This window comes from Triturus cristatus, chromosome 4_1 (genome assembly GCF_964204655.1).
Source record: "Triturus cristatus chromosome 4_1, aTriCri1.1, whole genome shotgun sequence".
NCBI lineage: Eukaryota > Metazoa > Chordata > Amphibia > Caudata > Salamandridae > Triturus > Triturus cristatus.
Window position 1 is genome coordinate 401,963,745 of NC_140585.1, and position 27,566 is coordinate 401,991,310.

The 27,566-nt window shown below is 44.8% G+C and overlaps 1 protein-coding gene across 2 annotated transcripts in view; it reads left to right on the forward strand.

Annotated features, from left to right (window-relative positions):
- Positions 1–627: 627 nt before the first annotated feature.
- The window catches only part of TTLL1 (TTL family tubulin polyglutamylase complex subunit L1), a 338,922-nt gene continuing 311,983 nt past the window's right edge, over positions 628–27,566 (forward strand). For both annotated transcript variants that reach the window (XM_085652479.1, XM_085652480.1), the window contains exon 1: positions 628–750. The gene's annotated coding sequence lies outside the window, so the exon portion shown is untranslated. The remainder of the gene's footprint in view (positions 751–27,566) is intronic.

The window sequence follows — 27,566 nt, forward strand, 5'->3', positions numbered from 1 at the left end:
AACGCAGGATGTTGAGCCTACGCTGAGACACAGGCCCGCGTACTCAGCACCCAAGTTGTCGGGGCAGCGGTTGCGCTACGGCATCGCCTAGGTGCCCATACATGAAGCAGAAAAGAACAGCTGGCACGGAATATTGAAAATGCACCTACTGCGAGTAAAACACCAGTGAATCTCGTGCGTTTTTGCACAGCGATATACACAACTAGCTTTTGTTTATTGGGAAAGGAGCATTCCTGTTGAATGCAGGCATCGACCATGCGACCTCTCGCATTGTAAACTAAAGCACTACCAATTGAGCTAATTCCCCCGGGAAAGACCTTGTGAGTAACCGGATGCACTAACAAACCCTACAGTAATTATTTCCACTGCTCTCACAATCTCGCCGCACTGCTCAAATTAAACCGACAAACTCGTTAATGTCATCTGAAATTAAAGTCCCAAAAAAATCACTGGACAACTGGGGTAGTGTTTACATTCCACGGAGACACGTGCAGAGTCCAGAGCAAATGAACACTTCGGTATTTGATGCAGCGTACTCGTATTGGCTGAGGTGCGGACGAATCTCCAATCCTAGTCCAATTTACTCATTTCAAGATCGTCCCATTGACAGAATATGTTCAGCCAGAGGATTGGTTGTCATGCGGAAGTACTAAAGACCCGGAAGTGCTGAAAGACATCACCGGCAAATGGTTCGTAAAAAAAGATCACATATTGAAAGCAGACGTTGGGCTGAATTTACGGACCGTCCGTGTAAGTAGCGGACAGGCAGTTACCTTACAATACTTATTCTAATATTTCTGTTAAGTAGGTAACCTAAAATATACATCTAAACGTTATTTCACATTTGTTTAAACACAAAAGCGAATCATTAAACCATTTATTTTACCCTGATTCCTTCACTCTGCTCCATAACACATTCTCTGATCCAATGTCTTGCTGCATAGCGCTGGTGATACATCCTGGCGCATATAAGGCAAATGACGTCATTTTATGCATGTACATTTAATCCCTTGCTTTTGCCTTTCTCAATTTTGCCTTTGGTTAAATTCCAAATTAACTTCAAACTATATTGGTCTGTGCTTTAATAAAAATGTAAAGGTTTTAACAGTTCTATTTGGAGTTTATAAAACGTAATCGTGTGCTTAAGCTGTTTTAACAAGTTTACAAGAAAAATCAGTGGCAGGTAGTGAAAAGTCAAAGTTCAGTTTATCTGTCATGATTGTGATAGTAATAGCTACAACACTATAATTTGCAAAACGCGTTCGCTTTTCTTATGCATTGTCTTGATCCAAAAATCAATAAACGTTTATCTAGCATACAGCGCTCTCAAGTTACCCAATTTCGTGCATTATATCCAGTCCAGATTTTTCGTTTTTAGCCCATTTTAATCCTTTTTAAAAACATGACTACAAGTACCAGGATTACAAAAAACTGGCTCATGCATGGAGCTGGGATACTTGAGAGCTCTTCTAATATGCAGTTTGTTTACCTTGGGGCCAGATTTACGAAACCATTTTCTTGTTACTAATCTTTCAATTCGCAGAGTCACAGGGTTTGCGACCACAAACAATGTTGACCATGTACTAAACAGCTGTTGAAACACAGGAGGGATGTTGTGTTTAATCTGAATCACAGAATGCATGAAAGAGGAACTGCTTCCACTTTGGGGATCGCGTTGGGCGGCTTTTGGGGGTGGGACAGGAGGCAGACACTCCCTGCTTAAGAATGGGAAATGGATAGAGACTAATTGCAGTTCCCTGTATGTCATCATCCGTCCGTTGGTAGCCCGTCCCAGGGGTTCGCAAATGCTGACCTAACTACTTAATACTCATTAAGCAGATAGTTTAGGACCTTCTGAGGTAGGGCATCTTGTGATCCGACCAATATGTCACATTGCGAAAAGATATTAAAGTATGCACTATTTGCAACCTGAATGTTAATTGCAATGCTGTTTTGAGTACTCTTATTCCACTTGTTTGTCACAGAGTTGTAGTAGGTTCTTGTGCGTATAGTCCTTCAATGTGAAATCGCCCATCTAAAGCAGATAAGGGCGTTATGCCATGTAATTCTAGTATGAATGACTGTTATTTGAGCAGGCTTGTAGGGGCTCAGCTTATCAGAGTTGAAATGATATGTGGGGCTATAATACACCCCGGTATTACTAAGCTGTGAATTAGCAATCAGAAGCTTAGACATCAATGCTGTATGTTTCTGACCTGAGGTAAGGGTAAAGAAAATACGCTAACTGAACATTTTAATAACCCTCACTCAGTGCCCCACACTTCTAACACATCAAGGGCCAGATGTATCAAAAAATGTTTTGCGATTCCCTAATTGCGAATTTTTGCAATTTGCAATTATGGGATCGCAAAATGGCATGCATGAAAGTGTGTAGTACACTTTCTGCGATTCATAAGGGGTCGCAATGACCTACCTCATGAATATTAATGAGGTAGGTCGCAATTTTCGACCCCCCCCCCCCCAGGAATCGCAAAAATCACAGGTTGATGGATGCCTGCTGAGATCAGCAGACCACCATGTCTGTGATTGCTTTTAAATATAGCAATTTTTTTTGTAAAGCAGCCTGTTTTCCTTAAAGTAAAAAGAGGTGCTTTACAACAAAGAAACATGAAAAGTTTTTTTTTTCATTTTTTAAGAGCAGGCAGTGGTCCGTGGAACCACTGCCTGCTCTTACAAATGCTTTTACAAACATTCACAAAGGGGAAGGGGGTCCCTTGGAGACCCCTTCCCATTTGCGAATGGGTTACCACCTACTTGAAGTATGTGGTTAGATGCGAATGTTTTGCAACTGCATTCACGGTCACACAACATTCATGCATACCGTTAGGATTCGCTGTTTGGAAGTGACGCCCTAAACACGGGCCTTCCAAATAGTGAATTGCAAACCCATTATGCGAATCGGTAACAGGTTACCAAGTTGCAAAATTGGGTTTGATGCATTGCAAAAGCATTTTTTCTGCGAATTGGCCCGTTTGCGAGGAGTAAAATGCTTGATGCATCTGGCCCCAAGTTTCTAGTTAAGTTCATAAGATTGCCTGGCCTACTTTGTCTTCAGCAGCTTGAGATGAAATAACACAAGTAGAGCTCCTCAGGAATTTTGCTATGCTTACCCGCATGCTTTGTAATACATGCATTTCCTGTCAAGCGTGTGTGTGTACATGCATTCCTGCCTCCCTCTTACATCTCCCTCTTCTGTGCATTATTTGAGTATTCAGAAACTTCTTCATGTTAACAATTTTTACTTTTAATATAGCTGTGAAATAGTATAAGTCACAATTTAACATAGTATTATCTGTAACACAAGTACAAACCAAATAGTCTCAATCATTGTAGGCACAGAAATCTACTACCTGATTGTGAGGCGGGCAGTATTAGAGAATTTACCACAAATACCAGATTCATGTTGGTGCCTCCAGCAGTATGACGTGCCTATTTCATGTTCCACTGAATCATCCACTTGCTCCTGTCCGAGACAGGGGTGTGGACATTTTTCAAAAATCTACTTGGCCAGGGCACAAAATGTTACACAAATCTACTTGTCCTGGGAAGGTAACTGCTTGCCCCACATACTCCATAAATCACTATGGTAGGTCTGCACGGAGAGACCCTGCAATGCAATCAGTGCAACATACTGTGCAATATATATTTCAAGTGCAAGTCCAATTATGCAGTGCATGGTCATGCACTCTTAAATGCAACTGTTATTCTGGCTGGCTCTACAGCATGTGTGCAGATATGTCAGTGTGCACTGCACCCAATTATGAACTATTTTGCATGTAACACATTTTCATATGTAGAGAAATAGTACCTAAGGGTAGACTGCATTTCTTAAAGTGTTTTTGCCACAGTCCAGACTGTGTCGAAATATGAACCTGTAGGACAGAAGGGTGTTCTCCATCATAGGGCCAACTCATAGCTGTCCATCTTAAAAAATCCTCAGATGTGATGCGCTGATAAATATGTGGATGGGAATAACTGCACTTCCTGGCAGAGCTTATGAACGGTTCATGGGGCAGCAAAATCATGTAGCAGACACGCTATTGTTAACTGAGGCAGTATCCACAACTACAAATACACAAGAGGCAGGTGTGGTGTGATTATAATATTGTGCACTCGTTGCTACATCTCCACATTCTTCTTCCACACAAAGAGCGTATGCAGCACTGACAGTAGCTGTACAGGGTTCTCTCTTGCAATTAGTAATGGCTGCAGCAGAGTAGGCTTCCCTAACATGAAGAGGTGCAGATCAGCAATGGTTGTTCCAGTTTGTCTCCTTCAGATATGTAGGACATGTAGCAGTCACGCAGCTGAATAGCAAGTGTTAGTCTCACAGTGAAGGTAAGGAGTGTTAAGTTGAAAAGACAGTAAATCTAGAAGTGGAGAGCTGAGCATCATTGAGACGGGGACTAGTGAGTAACTGCAACAACTCAACATTTAATGTCACACCCATGGCAGTAAGTCCTGAATACTGTATTCAGAGGGCAGTGTGAGTGCAGCGGTGGTAGCAGGCACAGTGTACGAGGTTGGAGAAGGTGCTGTCTGCTCAGTGGTTGAAGTGCATTAAAAGAAAGTATGGGAACTGTTATGCTGAACAGAATGGGGGAGGCAGGATGAGTGAGTCTGGGGGCAGGGTCAAAGCAGTGGCTAAAAAACTCAAAACATTTTCTAACTTTTTGTGGTCTTTCACCTTCAGGTAACTACATGTATAATAATGGACATCTTTAATTAAAATTAAAGTTATGTTTATCAGTGGGAAATGCGGTCTCAGACATTATGAAACCTCTATTAGTTCATGCACTGACCAAACCATGAACGTTTAGCACAGCAGGCAGGAATCTCTGATAGACCATCCCAAACACAGGCACCCACATGTGTAGGCTGCACATGCATCCCTATGCACGGGTAGCTGTGCAGGTTTCGCTACCGACTTCTGATGCTAGCCAAAGGCAGCCATCTTGCAGGTCACTGAACTCCACCAGAGACAACATCAAACTGTCAAAGAGCTGGCTCAGCCCTTGACTACCTGGGGTAGAGGTGGAGGCTGTGAGATGCCTCGCCACTGGGTCTCTGCTGAAAAAGGTTCTGGTCACCGGAGGTGGAAGGGGTAGGTTCTGCTCACATGCAATGAAAGAGCTCTGTGTCCGCGGGGGCTTGTCTTGGGGGCATTGATGCCACCTAGTAGTGACACTGAACCAGTGACAATGTGGCGTTACGAACCTGAAAACCCCCAAAAATCATATCTGTAGTCAGAAAAAAAAATAATGTTGAGGGGCAAGTGCAGGCATCGAGAGGGATTTTGGGCTGGGCATGAGGTTCAGGGGCGGCAATAGGGGGTAGAACAGGCTAAACATTCTTCATGTACCTCTAACGTTACCAAGCATTGAGGGCTCTTTGCTTAAATAGAGCTTGAGAAAATCTGATCACATCACAGGCAAACTGTGCCACTTTCTGATTACAGCCTCCATTACCGATAGAAGGACAGTTAAGGAGGTCGAAAGTCTGCTGCAGTGATATGTTTGTAACCTACGTGCCATAGATAGATACAAGTATGGTAATTTGGTGGGCTTTTGAACCTGCTACCACATACAAGGTAAAGAGACACCTGCAGCACCCCTGCTCCGATCCCACTGGGTTAGATCAGCAGGCTGAGTTTTTCTTCAGTGATCTGTTTGCAATGTGCCCGTCTCAGGCTCCAAAGCCAGTATGCTAGTTTGAAGGTTTGATGTGAGAGCCACACAGAGTGAGAGCCACACAGAGCGGGAGACACACAGAGCGAGAGAGAGAGAAACAGACAGAGAGAAAGCGAGACAGAAAGAGAGAGAGAAACAGAGTGAGAGACTCACAGAAAGAGAGAGAACGAGAGAGAGAGACAGAGAGAGAGAGACAGAAAGAGAGAGAGAGAAAAACAGAAACAGAGAGAGAGAAACAGAGAGAGAGAGACAGACACAGAGACACTAGAGAGCGTGTATTAGTGCAAGGAAGTGTGGAATTGTTGGTATCTTTATTGCATGTTTAGTAGTTGATATGGTCTAACTTAACTCCCTGGAGCAACAGGAAGGATTACATAGAACATTTTTATAACAGCAGGAACACCCTAATTTGAGGTACTTTAGCAAAAACCGAATTGTGTGCATGGAGTCTGTGAAGAGGTTGCGAGGCTAGTAGTTAGTCGGGCATTACTGGGTTATGCACTCATGTGCAGTTTGTGTTGATATTTTTCAGTTAGTTTATGACACACACAGTCTGAGCAGCAGGGAGCAAGAGAGAGGGTCGTTTTAGACCAGAATATAACTAAGGTGTGCATGTTACAAGACTGAAAGGAGTACATTTCACTATGATAAAGTACCGGAGTTCGGCTGCTGCGAGGTGATTAGTGACTGAGAGCTCATGGGCACACTACTACAGAGTGCTGGTGTGTCTCTTCAAACGCTGCATGGCTCCTGTGGAGCCAACATGCAGGACATTCAGTGCCAGGGGAGTGTTAGGGGTAATTGGCCAATTTTCAATTCTATAAATTCCACCAGTTACGTCGTAGCTTGTAAATACACACAATAGGTACAACTGACATTGGAGCACTAGTGGGAAAGGCTTTTCTTTGTTTTTGTTTTTTAACTTTTTATTATCATAAGCGCAAAAGAAAAGAAGCATTGCTGGTTACACTTAGCAATATTCATTGTCATGTTGCATTCATTACAGGATATTTAAACAGGTCGTACATTGTGCACAATTGCTTTATTTTGTAACATAAACTTCACTCATCTAAGTGTCTGGACCCTCGCACTTGGGCGTGTATGTGGCACTCTAATTGTTCCTGTGGACTAGTCGCTCAAATCTGGGTCTGATTCCTCCGCGGGGGGGGGGGGGGGGGGGGGGGCACAGATATTGCCGCAGAAAGAATTCCACTTTCCCCACACCCGCTCCCACTTTTTGGGACACCCTGTGTGTGTGAAGACTGCCTTTTCCGCCACCATTGCTCTATCCCTGTCGTGACACCAGTGCTGTTGTTGGGGGGCAGTGGGCACGCCCCAATATTGTGTGATATTACGTTTAGCTAGCGTAATCCCAAGGGTGGCCCAGTTCTGTGCTGCGAGGTTAAGGCCTGTTGGCTCCCATATATTGAGAAGGCACCTTCTCGGCTCGGGGGAACTTCGAAGCCACACACTCGAGTAATTGTTTCCATGACTGCCTCCCAATAGTATGCTATGATGGGGATGCTTTTCTTTGTTGTCTCCTGGAAGAAAGCAGACAATGTGTGCCCCCGAACGCGCAACATGTAATGTGCAAAAGGGGGAGGGTGACAGGCGTCCTCTGATTGAACTGATGTGGTTTGACCCATACAGTTAAACTGCAAGTAATGAGGTGCGAGAAACATCTTAGGAGGGGCTTTGGGGAGAAAGAGACTGGGCCGAGGCGCTTGCAGCACGTGGCTGCAAAAAACACTCACGATCCACGCAGTTATTTAATAATGTTGTTACACAGGCACATGTTCCGAAAAATAGCAGAAAAATAAGGCGAAGGAGAGAGAATGAGACTAATACTGTTAACTCGTGTCACATTGTGTGCAACGTGAGGCGCATACTCTATTAGCCCACCAATGAATGAGTGTCTGCGATAGGTGACTGATTCGGGACACTGGAATTTCAACATCTCTTCGTCTTTACATATATTATGTAACAGCACACAGCACCTCACTGTTCACCACCTCAGGTCTCATCCGGGCAAAAAGTAGACGACTTCGATCAGGCACTTTGCAGGTAAGGGATAGCAGCTTCTGTCGCACTCTTATAAAGGAAATTAATACAAATCACATTTCCGCCCACCACTTTTAAAATCTACCAGCTTTCTGAGGCAATACGCGGTAAAACAAACATATTGCTCGTTTGCTCTAATGCTATCGTGTGGTGATACTGAATGCGGTAATTTTAAATGTTTACGTCCCAGTAAAATTCTTTAATGCCACATTTAGTATAATATGCGTCGCTGCATAGCTGAGCTCCACTTAAAAAATAGTCCGCTCCAAACCCCAAGTTAGCGCGCTCTGTTTTCTCTTGTGGAATCTGAACTGGGCACTCGGTAATGCTGTTATTTCTACTGCAATCCGCTGAGCTCTTAGCAGAATGTTTGCATTGCCTCTTCCCTTCGCGAGCAGCGAGGATAAAGTTAACTGTATTCCTACGCCCCTGATGCCGCAAGCTCACTTGGCATTATGCTGGCACCTTTAATGCCCCCCTGCCTCCTCACCCCAGTGTCAGATCGCGCCACCATCAGCAAGATATTTGTGCTATCCTCTTGTGTTAAAATGGAGACAGCTTCCGCTTGGTTCTGCACGTCCACCCCATTGATCTTGAGGAAGCAAGACACCTGATTGCTGAGATTGCCGCTTGTTGAGACTGAAGTTTCAGTCCCACAACCAATCACCGGCTAGAGCCCAGTCATGGGCTGCTAGCCAATCAGAGGCCTCAAAAGCATCTGCAGCTCCCCGCCAGCCTTTCTGATTGGCTGTGAGACCCAGAGTGTCCACAGCCTGTATCATGTACGCAATTTAATGTCTAATTGTCCGTCGGACAAAATAGACATTACATCTTCTTGCCCGTGGTAAAAATCAACATGGTTCTGGCGTCGGTCTATATAATTTCCCCACCCCTGCCGAGATAACCTGTAGTTCTGCCATTGGCACCTTCAGGGTCAAAAGTTCTCTGTTTTAGACGAGGTGGTGAATCTGCTACTGCTACAACTGAGGATGACTTGTAACAGCTGGGGAGTCAACTCAATGGAAGGCTGCAATGGAAATGGTGACTGGGAGGATTTGGGTGTATTATCTTATATGGCTGTGGGACCTTATCATAGAGTACACTTGCAAAAACAGCCTTGGGCCCAGTAAGGCTAGTTTGCAAACCTTAAGCTCAACTCTGGGTAGCTGTTACTTGAAACAGCAAGGCTTAAAAAAGGTACTTAGTGTAAACCATTCAACAGCACCAAACAACGGAATAAGAAAGTTACATAGCAAGAAAGACTTCCAACACCAATTTCTAAAATTAGGGCATCATTTTATGAATTTTTATGAGTCCTTGATCATCAAAATGCATCAGAGGGTTCCGGAGCTATGGATTTTAAAAACATGAACTACCTTGTAATCCAACAACAAACAAGCATTGGTCAACAAAAACTTTCCAAACTTTTGAAAAATGTTAAACAGTTATTTCAGCAACTCCCATCCAACTTGGGTGACCAAAACCAACAGGGCAGAGGTCTAGGAGTCCAGTAAGGTTACATTGAACAATTTGCTGGCCACCAGAGCCTTTTCTAGTCACGTTCCAGCCTTTAGGAAACAACTGCCATAAACAACGAGGTGGTCCTGATGCTGGGGATGCCAGCAGAAAAGATGCACAATGATGCTTCTGGAGCTGTGTGGTTTACAGGGATGAGTTGCAGGTGACTCCTCAGCCTACGGGTGAGGTGGGGCGACATTTGCCACTGCACTCGGGGTCCCACAGCCTCCTCTTAGTAACAGTAGAAGACCAGCTGCGGCTGGGCTACCGATCTCAAGTCACAGCAAATATCCTTAGTGGGGCCTAGTGTCCCTCTTGAGTGACAAATCCAGCCTGGGATAGGAGTTCCAGGTTCCAGCAGACTCGGATGCAACTCTTGGCTATCTCGGATTTGTCTCTCTGAAGGCCCATCGGTGGTCAGCGGGCAGTTTCTCAGAAGTGGCTACTGCTTTGCCAGTTTCGGTTTCCCCAGCTTTGATGTCCTTGGTACTGTTCTGGGGGGGCCATCCGACTAACAATTGGAGCGCAGGATAAACTTTTCTTCAAGCCAGGAACCACAGGAACAGTCTAAACTTCACTAGCCCAAAGAAAGTACAGTAGGTGCAATCCTTTCGACGGTGCAGCCTCTCTTTGTGCAGTTTCAAGGGCTGCAGGGCAGTCATTCTTTGGTCCTCTCTCTAAATCTAACGTGTACTGAGCTTCAGGGTGCAAGGGGTGGCCATTTTATCCCACGAAGTGCCCTGAGGGGACAACACTGTCAATGGATAGTGGGCTAGTAGGTCCCCTCCTCTGTTGTGACAAAGTTCCAGTGATATTTGGCAATCCCAGAGTGCAATATTCTTGCCATTCTCAAAATGTCTGGAGCTTCCGTCGACTATGAGGAGCTTGGTAGCCCACCCCAGAGGTGTGCCTACCTAAGATACACACTCATGTGAAAACCAATTTTAGAGACGGATTTTCCTTCTATGGCCCTGTCTCCAACTTGTCTACATGAACAAAAGGCAGCCTGCTCGGGAGGGATGTCACTGGTGGCCCTTCAAAGGTGGATTCCCCTTTAAAACTTGCCTTTGGGCTAACACCTGGGGTGGCCTTCCTGGGAGAGTAGGTCACACCTCACTCTGCTCTGGCTGCCTTTATTCCTAACCCTGGGAGTCATTCACATGTCTCCCCAGGCGGACAGAAAGCTTTCTGTTGGCCATGGCTTGTGTAAAGCCAATGGACCAGCTGGGGCACAGAATGTGAACTTTCAGAAAGTTGCTTAGCTTTAGTAGTGACTTTAATTTCGACTCGTATTGTAAAAAACAGTGGATCACTATGAATAATAAATCCTGTAAACAAGAGAAAGTCTGGTCTATATACATATTTCTTATCAGACAATTGGTTAATCCACCAAGGCAAATATTAAAGTAGGCACAAGAACAGTGTTTAAACTGCAATAATGTATTCATTGTGTTGCAGAATATTTGAAGATCCAATGCTCACATTTGGGTGAAAGAGCATGCCCTGGCAAGTGTGTGATTAAAAAAACATGCATCAGCTAACGAAAACAGACCGTACGACTCAAGTTATTTTTAATAAGTAAAATAGGAGTTGGTATCTTTATAGTCGATGGCGTTTCAATCTCTATAGATGTGAGGTAATCTTCAGGACAAGGTGTGTGAGCACCTAGTATTTAAAGAAATGAGAGAAACATCGATATCAGATGTGACTTACCAGTAGCCTACCTACTTGAGTTAGATAAGGTAATAAGGACTTGCCTGATGGGCAATTAGGGTATTACTCCTACCACTGAGGTCGTCCCAGTAGGGAGGACACCTTGAAAATGACCACCAGTTAGCCCTAGAAAAAAGAAAGCTGATTAACTAATCTCTTAACCTAATTTTGACCCGGGCATCAAGTCTGATTTAATGACATCATTAATTTGATTCTTTAAGGTGCCAAGTTAGGTAGTCCCAGTCAGAAGTTAGCCAGGGTGGGATGCCAGCCGGTAACCCTGTGTTAGCCAATAAGGCTACTAACTTTTTTTCAGCAAAATGACAACTCTAAAGGTATTGCTGCTAGAATAGGTATAAACCTATATGTCTTGCTTAACAATAAACAGCTCCCTGCCATAGGGCTCGATAGGCCTTCCTTAGGGGAGACTTACATATATTATCAAAGGAAGTGCTGGCTTTATCATTATGGTAATGGCAAAGTCGAACTAGCAGCATGAACACTACGCTTCCAGTCTGCAGTGGCAGGCTGGTAGCCATTTTGTCTTTTGTCACACTCAGCGTGGAACAAACCTTGCTACAGTCCTGGGTGGACACTCTGCCTTACATGTCTGTGATACTCTGTGTACCATATACTAGTGACTTACAAGTTAGGCAGTGCTTGCCAATTGAGGACATCCAATTAACCATATATTTTGTACTGGGTCAGAATACTGGCACTGGGGTCTGGTTAGCAGGCATCCATGCACTCTGAGTCAAAAACCAGTAGCTAATAGTCCAAATGTTGACCATAAGTGGGGGGAAACCTGCTATAAGCCTATTTCCTTACAGTGACAAATGTTCATGATAAGGTAATGTCCCTAGCATGCTGGGAGCTGGAGACTGAACATTTGCAAACATTGATCAATTTTAGTTGTTTTTCTGCAGCCACAGAGGACAATGCAGGGTGAGTGCTTCACAAAAATAGACACATCTTCTAAATAGTCTTCTCAATTGAGGGGCTATGTACAAAAAAGTAACATGGAAAGCCTCTTATGGCCTAGCCGGCTGAGATTTCACAGCCCTGAGTCTGTGAACTAGAGCTGTGCAAAGGAGTGCGAATATTCTGTCAACATGCATTACATGGTAACTGGCTGGAGGAACTGCTGGACACCTACACTGCACCTTAGCAACAAGTTTATTGTTAGGAATGCCAATTCACTGCCTCTGGGGAACAGCCCTGAACCCCCAAGAGAGCAGTCCTAAACCAGCAGAGGATCACACAAAATCCTTTACTTTAGCCAGACTGAGTTTATGGTCAGTGCTCATCCCAGAAAACTAAATGCTATTATGACCCTTTCTAACCATAGTAATGAATTTGGCCAATTTCAATGTATATAAGAACTGAAATACTCTTTAGTGACTTCAGGAATGTTTGGAATTTATTTTTCATCACTCTGTGTTGTGTCAGAACTTTTTTTCAGGGTTTCAGTCCAGAAGCAAGTTAGAAAGGGTCACAGAGTCATTCGCACACTGCAAGATCTCTTTGGAATGGTAATAAACCTCAGTATCTCAGAATCATAGCAACAGATCAGATGATTTAGACAAGCAAGACACTGGAAACTCTGAAAGTCTGGGTAGTGGCATCCGAAAACTACTAGACCTCTCACCATCCGTCTCCATGGAAGTGGGAATTCCCTAGCTTAGGATTCAACTTCCAGGTCAGTAGTATTAGAGCATATTTCCCCACACTGCACTCATGGCTTCTTGCCTGGCAATGATTTTTTGTTTTTGTTATATTGGATCTCTGCTCAAGCTTAGTTCGACCACCTGACTGTGCGTTCCATCACCTTTCTTGTTTTCCCCATGCCCTATTCCCCCTTTCAGATTACAGTCAATCTATGGCATCTTCTAGACTCTCTCTTGTTGTTTATATGTTGTTTGTCCACCCCCTGGCTGGTGCTGCACATAAAGTTCCCTGCTGTTTGGTTTCCTGAGAATCAGCACTGGTATCCTGGTTGACTTCTGGTCTCATCACAATCGCCGTAGTATGTTACTGTGTTTCAATAATCAGGAACAGTGGTGGTCCAGATGCTCAACTATAACCCATTTAGCCACAAAAATATGATGAAACTGTCATATTTTGTATGAATTAAATTATCCCTGGAAGCTGCCCTGGGAAAATGTCCTTGGTGCCCATTTGCTGTATTGAGCTTGTTTTCACATAATACCAAATGGGTCCTCAAAGGCTTAAGGAAAACACTATTTGCCAAGAATCAAAAAAAATGGCCAGGCAGGAGAAACTATATTACAATTGAGGGTTATTTGTTTTAAAGTCTGTAACATTCACACTATACTATCATTTAAAAAAACAGTCTGTGAGACTGGGTGCTTCTCCAGTGCAATATTGCAATATTCAGTGTGCAAAATGCAAAAATGTTAAATCACAGACAGTAATGCTGCGTGCTCATCAACAAGAGTCTGTCTTCTCTTTCAAGAGCTTTTGGTGGCTACTCTGTAGCAACAAGCATTTGCAATGCAATAGGTCTTGCATTTATGCGAGTTTAAGTTATTAGCATTGTAAATGACAAAGCCTTTTATTTACCAAAACATGAATAAAAGACATTGTCATTCACAATGCCACTAGCTCAAACTCGTATAAATGCTAGACCTACTGCATTGCAAATGCTTGTTTTTTTAAGTCCATTAAAAAGCAAGCATATGTCTGGCCACGTGATAAGGCAGGTAAAGAAAGGCATATACACAGCCTATTTGCATGCATTAGCGCATTCTGGTCTGAGATATGAACATATAGGTCCCTAGTTGGACACACGAATAATAGCACAGACTACAGCATTTAAAATAAGCAGTATGGTGCGGGAGAGCTCCAAAGGCGCACGTTTTTGCAGAAGATAGGGGGGGGGGGCGCAGGAGGAGGGGTGGGAGTCAGTTTCACGCAAACTCCAATTTGTTTGCGGCATCCGCTTGTGCACAAATGGAAATTAAAGAGTAGGTCCCTCTTTGCGGTCTTCTAGGAGACTAGGGGAGCGAGGAAGCTGCTGAATGCTAGTCACCCCAGCCCGTGTAGCAGTACGAGTGACAAAGGTCCGAGGCAGACTTACCTCCGATCACAGGCCGCAGCTGTACTTGTGAAAGGCAAGAGCAAAAGAAGCCTCTTAGAAAGTAATTCACATGCTTTCAATCCAAAACACACAAAAGGCGCGGCTCTATATTTCTGAACTAACAAACACTGTTCAGCAGCTCAGCATGGCAGAGTAGTCTCCGGGCTCTCTGCAAGTGAGTGGCCCGCAGACATGAGGAGGCAGGGGCCACACCACAGAGGGGTGATAGGCCGGGCCCTAGAGACGCCAGCAACATGGCAGGGAGCTGCAGGGTGCTCAAAATCTGAAACGAGTGGCCCGCTGAGAGCGAGAGGGTGGCAGCAGCATGGAAGAGAAGGGCAGAAAACCAGATCTTCGCCTGGTGCCACCACGCACGGAGCTCAACACTTCGCCTCAGCAGGAAAAGAACCGCACATTTTATAATGGTTTTTTAAAGCCTTCGTATGCAGACTGCTAGCCAATCACGGAATTTTCATCCTGCTCTTCCAAATTCGTATCCTCTGTTCATATTCAGGATCCAAAGGCTGCTAAACCAGTATTTGTATTTCAAGGACAGCAGGGAACTCGTAGAAGAGGCAGCTTATTTTTACACAAAGGTTTAAATAGACTTATTCTGAACGGCAGCCACAGAAAAATCAAAGGTACTACTACAGAGTTACATTTATTGAAACTTTCAAACGCAGATATTTCAGAAACAAAGAGGGAAAGTAAAACTCCATTTCGCACCACTGTCCCTACGCACAGGGACCCCCAAAACCTAATACTTTCTCCGTTCCGAAACGGGGGCCCGTGGGGCTTAAACATGTCTATTGTCACTTCCAGTGACCCTTCCTGCCTGTGATCCAGATGCGAGCAGCCAGCAGGAGCCAGGGGTCCCTCTCACCCCAGCCTGAGAGAGCAGACTTCATCCCATGCTGGGAGGAGAGTGCCAGGGCAGTACTTATATGACAAGTTGTCACATTCCATCTGCGTCATACACTTGCCTCACTGCCTCTTCTCTGAGCCCCGTGTGAGCTCCCAAAGCATGAATGTCCCATATCAAGCACAGAAGGAAGATGTTACACAAAACCGAGGCAGCCCGCCGAGAAGTGGATCCCCGTGGGGCGTTAATAAGGTATTCATTCTCTGGGAGGATGTATTTCGGCAGATTGGAGAGATAGCTGGCTTAGACCTGGTTCTGGATCCCGCGGTTGCGTTATTGGGACATACGAGGGGGCTCCCGAAGGCAGCGCGTAGGCTGGTAGATATGGGCATGTTAATAGCCAAACGCAGAGTTGCTTTGGGTTGGATGCGAGGCCCATGGCCCACAATGGAGCAATGGAAGCGAGACGCACTATATTGCTGTACGCAGTCAGAGCTGTTTAGTGAACTGCTTCCTCCGAGGAGCAGACCAAAAAACTTTTGGGGATTGTATGCGGACTACCTCAGGAGTGGGGGAGCGGGTGCAGGTCTTGGTGCGGGGGAGGAGGAGGCGCTTGCTCCAGACTCGGAGGCAGGCTTAGAGTGCTATGCGACAGCTAGCGCAGTTCTAACTTATGGCGAGCAGAGGGGTACATGCATACCATGTTGCGCAACGAGACCTGGAGGGCATAGTGGGTCACGCGACACGGTTGGTATGTGCACGAAGCGGTTCGGTGAAACAGAGCCATTGGACGATAGGACCAGAGTGGGTATTGAGCGTGAGGGGGAGCCTCTGGGAGCGACTGACAGGGCCTTTCAAGAGTTGTGGGAGGGGGGGGGTGGGTGTTGATGTTCTGTTTGGCGAATTTTAAAGAAGAAAACTTTGTGCTCCCACTTAGGGACCGGACTATAAGGATATGCACAGTGGGCGGCAGTCATGTATAGATATTGTATTCTGGTATGTATAAGACAGCGATACCCGACCTCCGGGATGTGGGAAACGCTGAGACATGCAATGATTATTGGATGCAAAGCAGCCGGCCCTAAGGGTTGTAGGCGAGTAGATGTGTAGGCCACCTTGATTATTCACTCTAAAATAAATAATTAAAAAAAAAAATAAATAAGGTATTCATTCTCAGCAAAACAGGTTAAATGTGCTGCACGTCTGGGGAGCTGGGAGAGCCGTTTACAACCAATACCTAACGTGTTACGGGGGGAAATAGGCTCTGCCAGCCCTCCCAGCGTCATAGTCAGCACAAAGGGCATAGTATAGCATTAACGCTCGTTCTAAAGGACAGTGTCGGGAGATAAAGGCACATCATTTTAGGGCTGAGTCACCAGGGCAAAGGGGCGGGGGCATAACGAGCCTGAAGGCAGCGCACTCTGATAATTCCCTCTGGAATGTTCATTAGATTCCAACATATTCAGTAGGTGGCCCGGTAAGTGAAAGCGGCATAAGATATAAGATCAGTAGGCGGGGCAGTGGGTTAGAAAACTCATTCTGTGAAGACACACATCAAAGAATAACATTCAAAGATTTGTGAAACTGAAAGCAACATGTGAATCCCAAAGCACATATCCAACAAGCGCTTTGTAAACAAGAAAGAACCGAGATGAGGCAGAAGCGCCGTTTTAATGTTGTACGACGCGCTGAAAGTTAAACACAGAGGAGCGGGGGCGAGGGAGCTCGGCAGCAAAGCAAACGCACGCTAATTAGAAACACATGTTTATTATTAGGTCTCAGATGCCGCTGCTGTGCGTAACTGACACCACTGGGAAATGGGTGGTTACATTTCTAAAGAAGCTGGGACATGCACACGCCTTTCACCAATGGCGTGCTGCCTTTTTTACAAAGACGCACGTAAAAAAGTCAATAGCAGCTGACAAAAACAAAAGCACACGCACAAGCGTGTGGTCAGCTTTCAGAACCCCCTACATGAGGTCTCTCGCTGCATGAGCAGTTCTACGCACTGCAACGCTAGGCGCGAGACCTAAAAAAGGGAGCACCGGCTGCTGACTAATGAATAAGTCGTGAAACAAATATGATACAGCTGAATAATCTCAACACCGATTCAATTCACTGCAGATGCCGAGAAAAAACAACATTGACTCACTCTATTTATTTATATTTTTATTTATTTATTTGATCAACAGCATGATCATACACAAAACATAGACAAGATCTCATTACATACATATTCCATCAATACAATACATACAAAATGTTAAAAGTTTAAACACCTATTCAAACAATCATATGTGACATCCAAGAGATAGGATTACAAGTTTATCACATGATCAGAAGTTAAAAAGAATTATGTTTTAAAAGTATAAAATGAATAAAAATCAATTTAAAAGGGAGGAAGCTAAAACATTTTTCCTGCATCGTTATTTGCACTAGGCTGCCAATCAGAGGCCTCACTGTGGGTATCCCCAGACTCCTGTAGTGGAGCTTCATATGGCTACTTTAGCCCTCTGCCACAAAACATAGAGTAGATATCTGGATAAAGTAAAAACAAGCCATTTGGTCGTGTCAGAGCAGAATACACGAAGGACATCTGGAAAGCCAGAGAATGACAAGAGCTGACATTCAGGAGTTATCCATTCCATTCCAAAAAGCTTTATTCGACGTATTAAGTCATAAAAGCACACAAAAAAATACATCTAGGACAGTTCATAAAACATCTAAAACAATTCATAATCCACCATATCAAGTATTATACACGTCCAAATGAATGGATAAATACAATTATCATAAAAACACTATGTACAAATATAAAAATATCATAAAAGTAATTGTGATAAAACTTTGTTGTTGTTCCATGATGCGACTTCAGATTTCGAAGCGAATTGGTTAAAAAAGGGCAAATGATCCCACAAAAATACATTACAGCCTGACATAATCTCATATGATCTACTTCTTAATCTTGGGAACGTGCTCTTATTGCCCACGCCCACCCCAGGTATTTAGCCATTGCTATGACAATCACTTTTGTTGTGTCGGTTCTTAGGATTCTTTCAGCTTCGCTGGACCTTCTTGTTCCCAAGAGCCTACAAATTGGTGTCAACCAGACACTACGTGGGACATTTTATCCAGTACATTCAAACAATAGGTGGGCCAGTGATTCTTTGCCTTACTGACATACCGGACACAAGTCAATGCTAAGATTGGACCATTTGGAAGTAAAGACTCTTATTGGCAATGTACCCACCCTAAACTGGAAATATAATTTCCGCTCATGAGGCTTTGTAATAAAATATCCCAATATTGTTCTAGCCTAGGGATAGGTTTACAGTCCAGAAATAGCCCTGTTAAAGAAGAGGACTCACAGCTTCTCACTATATTAATCTGGACTGAATCCCAATATTTAGCCTTCAAAATCTTTTTGGGTGGAAAAGCGGTGCTTTTAGGATCCACCCAGAGGGAATTCATGCCAATATTCGTTAGGGTAGCTCTAAGCTCCCTCAACCATTTTATTTGGTACAATGTATCTACCCTTATTATATCTAGGAAACCAGCCGCATATTCTGAGAGCTCTGGAGTAGACCAGAGTCTGCGCCAGTACAAAAGGGGTCGTAGTTTGTCAGTATCTGCAATTGACTTTCTTCCAAGATCGTTCAGTAATGGGCGTGTCGGGGTACTCTGAGGCATGTTGGTAATATTTCTAAAGAACTTATTTTCAGAAAGTGTAAGCTTAGCTAAGTTCTCATGCCCCCAGAGCTCCGCACCGTATAAGGCAGAGCTGATGACTTTCATGTTATAGATCTCGATTGCCGGGCTGATTATCTTAGAGAATGAGGTGTTATATTCCTTTTGCAGCACCCCTGCCAGTTGCCGGTGTTTTAGGGATGCTATATCGACCTGGTGTGCCCAATTTAGCCCCTTCTGGATGTTTACCACTAGGTATGTGAACTCCTTGACTTGCTCTAGCTGGAGGTTGTTCATTTTAATGCCCCCCTTGAAGGCCATATGAGGGTTAAAGGTCATCCGTTTTGTTTTTGACACATTGACCTCCAATCCACGCCTCTAGCAGAACTCCTCAAAGATTGATAGAGCTCTCTGGAGCCCACTCGGCGTCTTGGAAATGATCAATGTGTCATCCGCAAACATTAATATCGGGACTTTTTCACCCGCTAGTGTCGGGGCATCCGTGGGGGTCGACCTCAAGCAGTTCACTATACCGTTGAGGTATAGGGAAAATAGATTCAGGGCCATCACACATCCTTATCGAACACCCTTCTCCACAGGGAAAGATTCCGTGACTTTACCCTGCATGCCCCAGCGAATCTTAGCCATATTGTCCTCATGCATCCTAATGATAAGTGTCAACGGTCGGGTGGTATACCCATTTCTTGTAATGTCCGCCAAAGTTTAGCTCGTGGTACAAGGTCAAATGCTGACCGAAGTTCAACAAAGACGGCGTACAAACTACCCTTCCCCAGGGTTACCGTTTTCCAAACAAGCAAGATAAACCTGAACACTTGGTCGATTGTGCTAATAAAAGCTCGAAACCCTGCTTGTAGTGGGAATAGGATACTGAATTCATCGATCCATTCTTCAACTTTAAGCACCAGCCTACCCATTACCTTTTACAAAGAATCTATTAGGCTGATCAGCCTATAATTCCCTGGGTGCGATTTGTCCCCTTGCTTAAAAACTGGTACGATTTCTGCTCCTTTCCATGAATCTGGGACCGGTGCACCCTGGGCTATAGCGTTTGTCAATAGGTGGATATACATACACCATCTCTCTTTATCATAGAGGAATAAGTCCCCGGTATTCCATCTAGGCCTTCTCAGCCAAAATGGATTTCAGTGCCGCCTCTACATCTGCCTTGCTAAAAGCTTCCTCCTGAAAGGAGAGTTTGACGATGTCTCCCTCTATTTCATGCACATTTATGGCATATTGTGGTCTAAAATAGTTTACCCACTCTGACTGGGAGACATGGTTTTGGTGCTGGCATGTCTGTCCACCTCTGTCCCATTTGTGCACATTCCAGAATTGTTTGGGGTTTCTCCTTACACATGCCTCCCTAAGTTCCTCCCACCTGTTATTGTCCCATTCTTTCTTTGCCTTTACTTGGGCCCCCCGATAGGTAACCCTTGCTGCACGTGCCACTGTAGGGATACCTTCTTTAATAGCCACCCCTAATAGTGCTCAAGCCTTTTTACATTCTTTGCTGTACCATTTCTGCGTTTTTGGAATAGCTGCCTTTTTAGGTCTACCCTGTTTTATAAAATACATGCGCAGCTGACCAAAGAATTTATTGTGTATGCAAGTGGGTTGGTTTAGGTCCGCCGGATTAGCTACACTGGCCTGGAGCTCATTTATAGCATTATCTATATCCTTTTCAATGCTGGCTAATACTTCAGGTAGCTCAGTTATCTTAGCCCATTTAAGTTGCCTCAGGTCATTCGATGGAACAACATCGGCGGTGGAGTATGTGTCCTGTAGATCATGGGGAACCTTAAACCGTATTAGGTCCAAGTCTACCCATAATGGATTATGGTCGCTTTCCAATCTCTTGTGAACCCTCATATTCTTGACAACATGCCAAAGTGCTAAACTAACCAATACATAGTCTATTCTACTAACACTGTAGCCATTGTCAAAGGTCGTAGACCCCATTTTATCTGACAGTGTACGGCCATTAACTGCCCGCAATCCCTTCTCCATACAGAAAGAATTAATTTGGATCACCGCATCTGTCCATCTTTTTATTGGATCAAGTTCCAGCTTTGGGATACACCACTTAGTGTCTTCCTCATCTAACAGATTACCCCCCTCACTCAATAGAGGCTCAAACGTCGCGTTCAGATCCCCCGCGACAAGGATGTTTGTGTTTGTCTGGCTACCATCGAGAAGATCGTCAAGAGCCGCTAAAACTCCAGACCTTTTCCCCCTGGTGTCTCGCACATAGATATTGTATATTTCCATGATCCCGTTAGTACCTCTAGACACTCTGATGGCCTGGATGTCCTGATTAAAAGTTGGGAGTACTTGGATGTGTAGCCCTAGGTCTTGCCTCACCTAAATTGTCAGGCCCCCTGATGGCCTTCCTTTTAAACCTTTAACGGCCGGGATGTGAAAATTTAGATATCCCACACAAAAGAGGGGGGCTTCCGCCCAAGTCTCTTGAATGAGGCAGATCTCAGAACCTTCAACAAAAGCATGCCACTCTGGGGATCCCAGTTTGGAACGTAGTCCTGCGATGTTCCAGGACAACAGGGTTTTCTTTAGGGGTATTATACAACCAGCCAAATTGTCATTCAGAACCAATAGAATTGGGCTATCCTCCTGTCCTGGACCATCGTTTTGTCTAATTGGCCGGGATTCAGCTTCAGGGGGTTGATCTAGCTCTATGATTATATGTTCAGTGCCCAGTGGACTGTCCCTTACTATGGTATTAGCTAGTTGGTGTTCCTGATGCCATATATACAATTCTGCCTCTGGTTAGTCTATATGTTCTAAGGTAGAGCTTCCCTGCATTCTAGCTAGTTTGTGGGTGGAAGGGCAGGTATTCTCACTACTCCGAGGGGAGCGTCTAAACTGAATGGCTGACCGACCTGGCGGGCTTGTACGAAACTCTAAGGCAAATAGGTTTTCTGCTAGATCTCCCCTAGTCATCGTGAGCTCGATGCAATTCAGAAGGTTAGCCGGTAATAACAACCTACGAACTTTTGCTATGTCTTTCCTTCTCACCGATCGGCATCTCCTCACATGCCGTATCCAGTGAATTGTTTTATTTTTTAGGGAATTCTCGTTCTCTGAGTTTTTACATGCATCAAGCTTTGGTACGTTCACCATAAAGATTCTATGGGAATTAGGTGGCTATGCAGAATGCGGCAGAAATCTGTTAGTACAATGTACCACTGAAACAATGTGATCTCTGTTACCTATGCCCCCATTAGCCCTTTCTCCCTCGTAATTATTATTAGACGCTTTCTTTTTAAGAGTTTTGTGGAACATTGCAGGGATGGTGGGAGTAGTGGAATTTGTACGTGGGTACAAACTGGGGGAGTTGTAGTACAAGTGGGTTGTGTAGTGGGTGCGGAATCCAAAATGCCCTCACACTCACCTATTAAGGTGTTAATCCGATCTAGAACACAATTACTACCTGCGTGCAATTGAAGCTTCGTTGCCTTTTTACCCCTTCTACCCCGGATTGTTTCATTGCCTCCAACCTCTCCCCCGTCCCCACTTCCTCCCGGTAGCTTTCTTTTCCCCATAACTGGCCCTAACAGGTCAAGGAATGCGCCCTCTTCAGACAAACAATATACTCAACGCCGATAATACAGCTTCGCTTCAATGAGAAACTGCCTTGCGAGCTATATCTAATATGACAACAAAGAGGAGGAAATATTGCACAGTAGGAGCTAAAGCCGGCTATTTTCAAACAGACAGTTTCATTGATGGCTTAGTCATTCAGACAAAGTCAGGAGGATGTAAACAGTACCTTAGGGGTTTGCGATAGTCTCCACGAGGTCTCAACATCGGCTCCCCAGCCGAACCAGCACACGTAAAGGGGGTGGCCCTGCCCTGCCTTTTCCTGCCACTGACTGGCACGGACGGGCCCGGCCTTGACCCGGGCTTAGCCCGGGCGCTGCCCGTGCGCGTCCCACGCTGCGGGAGGCCGCTGGCATTTAAATGCGCGTGCCTCCGGGCGTGAGGATGAAGGTGCGGATGGTGCGTGCTCAGGATGGAGCGCAGTGGGTTCTGGGGCTGCGAGTCCTGACCCCTGCTGGACGGCTTGGCTAGGTGGCGGCAAGTTGTTTAGAGCGGGCGTTCCGCGCTGCGGGAACCCGCTGGCGTTTAAATGCGGGCGCCTCCGGGCGTGAGGATGACGGTGCGCGCTCAGGATGGAGCGCGGTGGGTTCTGGGGCTGCGAGTCCAGGCCCCTGCTGGACGGCTTGGCTAGGTGGTGGCAAGTTGTTTGGAGCGGGCGTCCCGCGCTGCGGGATGCCACTGGCGTTTAAATGCGGGCGCCTCTGGGCGCGAGGATGACGGTGCGCGCTCAGGATGGAGCGGGGTGGGTTCTGAGGCTGCGAGTCCTGGCCCCTGCTGGACGGCTTGGCTAGGTGGCGGCAAGTTGCTTGGAGCGGGAGTTAGCCAAGCTTTCCTCAGATTGGCACATGCAGGACAGAAAAAAACGTAATGTTCAATAGTTTCTGTAGTAGAATTACAGGATGGACACATAGGGCTTATGGTAGTGTTCTCCCACCTACTTCTCATAGCATTCAGAGGTAAAATACCAATTCTAAATTGTATATAAAGTGCACGTGCTTGGGGTGGTTCAACATCATCCATGTAAATATCAAAGTTAAAACAGCTTTTGACATGTAAGAAACTTGTGGTTAAAGTGCCGAATGTTCCAGTACATTATTTTCAGCTGTGGTATCATTTTTTTTGTAATGGACTGCGGGTTGTCCCACATGTTCCCCAGCCCCAAATTAAAAAAACACTCTTTGACTTTTTCAAACCATGGCTAGAGTCCTGGCTTTCTTTGGGGGGTTAATACTTCCTCCACAGCGTCCTCTACTGGTACGTGGGTATTACTAGTCCAGAGTCTAATGCAAACCATAAGCACCTTTAAGACAGCAAAATGGGAAATGGACTTTAAGCCCAGGTCAAGGCGTAAGGATGTATTCTTTGGGAGATTTAAAAGAGCTCTTAAGAACTTATTTTAAGTAACTTCTAGTTGGTTGATATGCTCCACTCCCCCACAACTAAGCCCCATAAAGAGCCACACCCAGCCCTTTGGCCCACGTATTTCTAGTGTGGAAGAAATTAAGCGAAAGGCTGAGCGTTTGACTCTTCTAACAATCGTGCAATACATGTGCTGAAGGATCAGGACGCTTTTCTGAATTTGGGGAGTCCAAGCCAAATTGTCACCGATTCTCACACCCAAGTAGTCAAAATCCTTTACCTGTTCTAAATAATTGAGCGTGACTTTCCTCTTAGTCGATTTGTAAGGATTAAACACCATGAACTGTGTTTTCGAACAATTGATTTTAAGGCTCTGAGCTTTACAAGCTGTCGCAAATTTGGTTAGCACATTCTGAATGCCCATTGGGGTTTTAGCTATGAGCAGGGTATCGTTGGCAAATAGAAGGGGCGGTATTAGCTTGCCTTCCAATTTGGGCGGTTCACCTCCACAATCATACAAATCACTTATAAGCTTGTTCATGTACGGGGTGAACATAGTTGGGGCCAGCACCCACCCATGGCGCACTCCTTTCATGATCAGTATATTATCGGTCAAACTCCCATCTGGGGACCACCTGACTTTTGCATAATAATCATGGTGTAAACGGATTAAAAGTTTGAGTAGGCCGGGGGGAGTCCCATGTCCCTCAGAACTATCCAGAGCCTAGTGCGATCAATAGAGTCGAATGCCTTTTTGAGGTCGACAAACACTACATAAAGATGGCCCTTCTTAAGCTTGACCTCTTTCCATATAAGCAAGAGAAAACGAAACACCCGATCTAGAGTGCTTGTAGAGGCTATGAACCCTGCCTGCAACATTGACTCTTAAAAAAGGCATGCACATACTTTAACCTGAAAAAGATGTGATTATGTGAGCAACTCTTATGTTCTACCTGCAGAACATTACAAACATATGGAAGGACGACTGAGAGTAACACTTCTGGAAAGACAGCTGGACATGGTGATCAAGAGGAGAGGAGCCCAGGGTCACAAACACCGCTGAACCTTCCAGGACAATATGGTCATTTGGTGTAGCAACCTTGAGACAAGTTTATAAAACCCTCTCATTTTTATTGCTTAGTACTACAGTACTTAAAGCTTGGGTAGCCACTCAGATCATGATGTAGAACGTTGAGGGCAATATAAGCAGCAAGTCTCTTATTATCTTTAGTTCATGTTTATAGTCCTCCACCAAGGTAATAGGGTGCGAGGATACTCTTTTACACATTTGTCACTGTTTCACACCTTGCAGATGCTAGCACCAAGACGCCTTCAGGCATTTGCGTGCTTAACAAATAATATCCATGTCAATATCACTTGAAGACAGGCCTCACTAGTCTTTGTTGAAGGATGTTGAGCTCTCCTCAGCCTAAGATACTGCTTGGGACTTGCTTGCCCAGGTTTTTTGTTCTTATTGTTTAAGATCTTCAGATGGTGAGGAACCTGGTGTGGCACATAAGTATAGGAAGGAGATTTGGGGAGTGACGTGAGTTGCTTTTGAGCTGTATTGCACCTACTCCTTTCTAGACTGCATATTCATGACAAGAGCACTACTCCGCATGATACAAAAAACTGACATCTCCATCTCAGATCCCAGTCATATCTTGGTATTGTGCAGAAAGGGTAGAGATGCAGCACCCGCACTTCCCTGGGGATTGCATCAGCAATGGTTTAGACACCCAGCTCACAGAATAGAAATGACAACAGCAGGACTGTCAATCTAGACTCTGATGCCACACCAGTGATAAATTGGAATGCTTTGAGCTCTTGCATTGATTGGCTTTAGCAGTGATGACCAGGCAAACATAGAAGATGAGGCTCTCAAAACATAAGCTAATTGAAGAAATTAAGGACTTAGAGAGAGCCGACAGGCAGCACCTTCTTGGGTCGCTGCTGCCTTGCAACAATAAGAAAGCAGCTGAACATTCTCTGAAAGAACAATGCTGAGTTGATTCATTTTAAACTGAGGAAAGACTTCTACAAAAAACGGGGCAAGTCGGCACACATTTAGCAAGGCTGTTGAGAGCATACATAATGCAATAAGAGATCAGATAGTATGTTGTTGAGCAGGGAAAGGGTTAAGCGGGAGATGTTCACCTAGCCTTGCAAATACATTTTGTGAAGGAGACCGGGACCATTCGTTCTATGAATGAAGCTGATATCTTACTGATCCCCAAACCAGGGACTACCCATAAAATTGCTCCTAAATACAGGCCTAAATACAGACACCAAGATCTCGACTAGTATAGTAATGAACAGAATAGAAAATGTGATGCCCTTTCATTTCAAATAGGACAATATTCTGAGAGTGGTATTGGAGAGGGTGAGCATGGGTCAGAGAATGAGGGGGCTAGTCATGGCAAAATATTAATCGCACAGATCAGAGTAAATTGAATAGTATCAACAACATTCATGTTCAATAGAGGTACGAGGCAAGGATGTCCTTTATCTCCCCTGCTTTTTGCTCTTGAAGTAAAACTCTTAGTCATCAGAATTTGAGAATGTCCATAAATGAGGGAAATGTTCTTTGAGAAGAAAAAATATAAAACCTGTTGAATATCCTGCTCTTCCGGTGAATCCTAAGACGTCCTTAAGGGCAATACTAGGAGAAGTAGCTTCGTTGGAAAAGGTCGCTGGCTTAAAAATCAACAAATGCAAATCGGAATTTTTTTTTTTTGATAAGCAATTTTTTTTATTTCGTTATAGAAAGCAAAATCAAGGATGACACACAACAGTTCGATTAACTTGGCATCAATAAAACCTATCATGAAAGCATTGACAAGCAATTGCAAGACCCACCCCCTCTCCCCAGCCCCCCGCGCCCCCCGTACTCCCCACCCCTTAAAACAGGCCCTCAAGCCATTTCCCCCATATTTTACGGAATTTTTTGGGGCAGCCCCGGGCAGCGTACAACGACCGCTCCTGAGCGGCACACCAGTCCACTCCTCTTCTCCAAGTAGCACCTCTGGGTGGGTCAGGTTGTTTCCACGCGGCCGCGATATCTCTTTTGGCCACCACTAGGGCAGTAGTTAGAAAGTACTTTTCATTACGGGACCCGTCTAGCCCATCCGTTATGCCCAGCAGAGCCATTCTAGGGTCATGGGGAACCTCCCATCCCAGGACCTCAGTTAACTCAGTTTCAATCGCGTCCCAATAACTCCCCAGGCGGGAACAAGACCATACCATGTGGAAGAAGTCTGCCGGATCTACCCCACCAAATCGGAAATTTAAAGGTCTCTTGGCCTCCTGAGCATGTGCACTTTCTCTAGACAATCCTACCTCTCCGATGGATGAGGAAATCCATCAAGTGTCTAGGCTAAAACATCATTCGTACTTTAGAGGGGCTTTTATTTTAACCCCTTTACATCTTGTGGTTCGGCTGCATCAAAGTTGGCATTTTACTCAGGCTTCTTTAACTCTTTTAAGCAATTCAGGTCCCTATTCCCCTTGGAGCTTAACAAGTTGCAAAGCAAATTGATGGACTTTGTATTGGCCTGAGGCAGGGACCGGTGAGAAGTGCTATAAACTCCTTTGTTTTACACTCTGAGGGCGGATAACACCTCGTGAAATGCTGGGCAGCATGGATAAGGTTGGGGAGGAGGGATTCATTTTCCTGGTTATTCTTTGTAATTAAATCAGTGATGTTTTGTATTAACACGAAAACATAAAAAGTTTGGAAACAAATTGGTATTTAATTCTCAAAAGAAATGCGCTAGGTATATGCGAATCACAAAATACAGTTAAAGAGATTGTTTGAATGTTTGTGAACAGACAATCCATTGGGTATGGAATAGCATTAGGTTTGATAAACATGAAGAAAAGTAAGAGCATCCAGGACAGATGCAGTAGCATACCA